Genomic DNA, 5601 nt, shown 5'->3' on the forward strand with positions numbered 1-5601 from the left:
CTATAAATCTCACCACTTCCCACTGGAGATATCACAAAGTTCAGATCAAATTACTCAAGGCTTTAAACCATACATTAAAAGTGAACATACGAAAATCACCTTTAAGAGAACAAGTTCAGATGTCAATCCTGAGCGGAAATACATAGACGGAGCTGTCCAGACCCCTGAAGAAGATACTTACGCTTTGATAGCAAGTTTTATTGAATTCCTGAGGTCAATGAAACGTTTAGAAGATTTTAAATCTACCTTAATTGCTGTTATAAACTGACACCTGTTCGACAACGTAGCCTTCCATTTACTTTAAGATGTAGGCATTTTTTTTTCATAACACTAGGTATAGTGGAGACCATACTTTTTTGGCTAACAATTCGGAAATTATTTAAAAGAAAAGGTATCAAATTTGCCCGCGGCTAAAGGGCCAAGGACTCAAACAGTGAACAATCTATAAAGCCAGAAGATAAATTTCGCCGTACCATCAGATCTTGTTTTATGTAAACACTCTGCAAAGTATACTTTGGATGCTGCTAACCAGGTTTACTGGATTAATCTATCAACATATTATCCGAAAATCGGGAATAAATTGAAAAAAACAACGGTAAATCCGTAAAACTCGGGTCTGATTTTTTACAGCTATGTTCTCTTTTCTCTTGGTTATTTTGACGCATATCGTAAAAGTATAAAACTAGGTAATAAATACGGGATTTGATAGTGTTTATGTTGTCCTTTAATTGTTGAAATTATCAATCTTACAATTTTGAAAACAAAAGTTACCCACATTCGAAAATAAAGTTACGGACAGTCTGATTAGTTTTGACCATAAAGTTACGGACATCTTATGCATTTTTTTAAAGTTGGCCTTGCGCTAAAATGAACTCAAAATTAACAAATTTATGGTAATGGTAAGTGATTTCTTTATTCAAGAATCCTATAAATAATTACATAGTGCATGAAAAACGTCGCAAAAAGTAGATTTTGTATCAATTATATATCAACGAGTTTAGAGACCGCCATCTTGGGCTGTGGGTAACTTAAGTTACCCACAGCCGTTTAAGCACAGTGACAATGAAGGTAATCATAAATGATTTTTTATGTTACGGTTTTATAAAAAAAAAGAAGCACCCCCCATTCTCGAGAATAAACAAACATTCATATTCGGACACACAGAGGGATGGATAGGTGTGTCTGGATTAGAAACCCGACGACCGGGATCCAGGGGGGTCCGGGAGTTAGAATCCCTGTTTTTTTAAGATCAATGCTTTAGAATAGACATATGACTGGGATCAAAAATTTTACCTTCAAGCAAAGGAGTATTTAGGGAGCAACCATTTTAACTTCAAAAGGGGGGGGGGGGGGGGGGGGGGTGGTTTTTTGTCGGAGTCAGAATTTTTTTTTCTCGCAAATCGCGAACAATTTTATTTAGTTTTTCAACGCTATCAATCAAATTATTTTCCCTTGAAGGATTTTTTGAATTCAAAATAGATGCTTAATATTTTTTTCGCTATTGGAATTTCCTAAAATGTGCTTTTTAATATCTTGAAACAACTTGTAGTGAACACTATTAGTAATTGCTTATGTTCATGCTATTTAAAAAAAATCAATTTCTATTGTAATGAATTACAATGGACTGTGTTTTCGGGACTAGAAACCCCGCTCGTCACACCCTGTGGTCAAAATCCATTGTTATTCGTAACAATATCTATTCAATTTACACTTGTTTCAGAAATAGAAACTATGAAGTATAATAATAACAATAGAACTGGGGTGTAAGCTATGATCAGAATGAATTACACAACAAGAAAGCTTTAAAAGCATAAGTTAGGAAAATATTTATTATCTCTAATCCTAGCTTAATATATTTGTTTTTGATCATACTATTATATAATACTTAATAAGCCTAATATCCTTCTTTATGGAAGTGAAATTTGGAGCTAATATAATCCCTTTGTATCAACTTTTAATGCAACTTTTTGTATTCCTTTTTAGAGTTTTTGCTTGTTTTGCATGCTTTTAGCCTATATTGCTAATTTTTTAATTTTTTGTTTTAACATGTATTTGCGTATTGACCTTTTATTTTATGGTAGGCATTTTTGTTGTATTTTTTTTTTCAGTATTTGAATCTGACACAATGTATGTTTTATGTTTTTGTCATTGATTTGTTTTAATTACCATGTTGAATGTACAGCGCCTTAGAATAATTTTTATTTTTTATATAGGGCGCTTTATAAATTTTCATTATTATTATTATTATTATTATTATTAAATTAAGATCTGGAAACTAGGTAAAACTAGATAACATTTATTTGAATTTAACTTGTAATAAGCTAAAGTAAATTTTGTAAATTTATCCTGGGTGACTGTGCACATAAAAAACCCACAAATTTGCAGCCGCTTATCTGAACTTGGTCGCTTTTCACTGTTCTTTGACTTGGTCAAATTTATTTTGATAATTGGCTTAGACTAGAAATTTTGACTCATTTTCTTTATTACAATATGCATATATTGTAATAGAAAAATGCAGTTTATTTTATTTCATACACGTACAGTTTATTAGTTCGGTTATATGTCTAGCAAAGTTTAACAAAACGTCTTAAAAGTTTGGACAGCGGTCAACCTACGTCATCCACTTTATTTGTGTCAAGCTATAAAGCACAAATTAGTACCCTAAACGCGAAAACAACATTGAAACTTTGAAAGAATTTAAATTATCTATTTACCACAACAACTGACTCGACAGCTGCTTCAATTTCCATATCTTTAACAGGTACATGTGTATATTAAAAGGTTATGCATATTGTTATCAGTTATAAATCGAGATATATATACATGTAAGTAAATTTCAAAAATTGTCATAAATATTAACCAGTAAGTTGCTTCATTATTTTTTATTTTTCGCGTTAATGTCATCGTTTAACTGGACATTGCCGTTTTTACCCACAAAATACCATTGACAAGCTGGAAGACACATTTATTATTTTTCAGTTACTATATATTTATCACATAAAGAAATTACGATTATCAAACAAGAAAAATACCATCGAATTACGAGTTATCATCCCGAATTTTTTTACGGCAATTTTCAAAGCGCTAAGACAATTATAGTGCACCGTTACGATTCAAATATGATGTAATATGGTATATTCTGCCATGATCTAAAAATTGAAAATCAGTGATCGGATTATATGCGACCCCCTGGTGCTGTTGAAGATAATGTTACACGCGATTCCGTACGCACATAAAATGACATGCGCATTGCAATGGCCGGACCAAATAGCCCTAGCACTATTCGTCCGGCTAGAAATAGCCACTCCGCATAGAAAAACCTTGCAGCTGAGTAACTCTTGACAATGTTCAACGGGCTACATTTGGAAAAAATGACTGAAAAGATTTTACCTATTTCTGTCGTCGCCATATTGGGATCGTCGTAATTCCAGTTACGATTATCAGTTTAACACCAGTGCTGTTTTGAGTAACGAGTTCACAAGAACAAAACAAAAACGTGCTGGTAAATAGCAATATTAATGAAAACAGCTAAATTGTAGGATGAACAATTTTGTCCTGCATTTTTTTTAGTTGTAATCTCTGTCCTGTCACTCTATTCGGTCCTGCCTTTTTTTCTAGTTTATCCTGACTTTTTTTTACATAAATTGTCATCCCGCCTTTTTTTTTTGCAAAGTGTCTCATCCTGCCTTTTTTTTTACTCAAAAATCCTGTCCTGCCTATTTTTTTTCAAATTTCATCCTAGCCCCCCCCCCCCCCCCCCCCCCAAATTGTGGAATTTCTTGGATGTTTCAGATAACATACGTGCTTGTGATGGTCCTTTTGATTCGGTTGACTGTTTTAACTATTCCACACAATCTTTTTCTAGTTTTTCTATTTAACTAAATTAACTAAATGGCCCCCCCCCCAAATTGTGGAATTTCTTGGATGTTTCAGATAACATACGTGCTTGTGATGGTCCTTTTGATTCGGTTGACTGTTTTAACTATTCCACACAATCTTTTTCTAGTTTTTCTATTTAACTAAATTAACTAAATGGTCGTTCGATAAATCTTATTGCAAATTTATTTGCTGCTACTCATATAAAGCCTTTTTCTCAAACAAGAAAGGTAAATATGCTAGATATACTTACTGGAGGTGTGATGAGATGATCACAGCCATAAATCTTCTGCTTGACAACATTTATGTACAATAATGTTCATCGACAGATTGTAGGTATTCCTATGGGCACCAATTGTGCCCCTTTAATAGCAGACGTGTTCCTGAACTGTTATGAATCACAGTTTATGGCCAAACTCAGTAAAGACCCGTATAAATTCCAATTAATTGATATATTCAACAACACTTATCACTATCTTGATGATATTTTTTCGTTAAATAATCAAGAATTCTCTAATTAAACTGCCGAAATTTACCCACAGCAACTTTTAAGAAAACAAATACTAACAACAATATCATAAGTGTACTTTTCTAGACTATTCCAGTTTTACACCAGAAACTCTACACAAAAAATTACGACAAAAGGGGTGATTTTTCTTTTCCTATCGTTAATTTTCCTTTTTTGGACTGTGACTGTAATGTTCCTCTGGTGCCATCTTACGGTGTTTATGTATCCCAACTCATTCGTTATGCCCATGTGTGTAGTGACGTTTTGGATTTAAATGAGCGTAATCTATGTATTACTGGTAAATTATTAAGTCAGAGATTTCGTTACCACAAATTACTTGAAACCTTTATTGAATTCTTCCCTAGATACAAAGATTTGGTTTGCAAGTTTGGCTGTACCTGTAAAAAAACGTATTTCAAACGGAATAGCACATCCTAAATTTTACGGTGATAATGTTTACCGAGTCCGTAAATTTATATACGATCCGGGTAAACTTATCAATCCTTTAAATAAACTTATTCTAAAAGGTTACAATATCAACACTGTAATTAGATCTTTGAATATTGTTTTTATTGTCGAGCCTGCGACTTTTTTTTAAGCTTGACATAGGGATAGTGATCTGGCGGCGGTGGCGGCGGTGGCGGCGGCGGCGGCAGCGTTAGCTAACTTCTTAAAAGCTTTATATTTTAGAAGGTGGAAGATCTGGATGCTTCATCTTTGTATATGAATGCCTCATGTTACGAAGTTTCCGTCAGTCACATGTCCAATGTCCTTGACCTCATTTTCATGGTTCAGTGACTATTTGAAAAAAAAGTTAAGATTTTTTGTAATGTTAAATTCTCTCTTATTATAAGTAATAGGATAACTATATTTGGTATGTGCGTACCTTGCAAGGTCCTCATGCCCGTCAGACAGTTTTCACTTGACCTCGACCTCATTTCATGGATCAGTGAACAAGGTTAAGTTTTGGTGGTCAAGTCCATATCTCAGATACTATAAGCAATATGTTTCGTATATTCGGTGTATGGAAGGACTGTAAGGGTGTACATGTCCAACTGGCAGGTGTCATCTGACCTTGACCTCATTTTCATGGTTCAGTGGTTATAGTTAAGTTTTTGTGTTTTGGTCTGTTTTTCTTATACTGTATGCAATAGGTCTACTATATTTGGTGTATGGAATGATTGTAAGGTGTACATGTCTAGCTGGCAGGTGTCATC

This window comes from Mytilus californianus, unplaced genomic scaffold (genome assembly GCF_021869535.1).
Source record: "Mytilus californianus isolate M0D057914Y unplaced genomic scaffold, xbMytCali1.0.p SCAF_18, whole genome shotgun sequence".
In the NCBI taxonomy this organism is placed as follows: domain Eukaryota; kingdom Metazoa; phylum Mollusca; class Bivalvia; order Mytilida; family Mytilidae; genus Mytilus; species Mytilus californianus.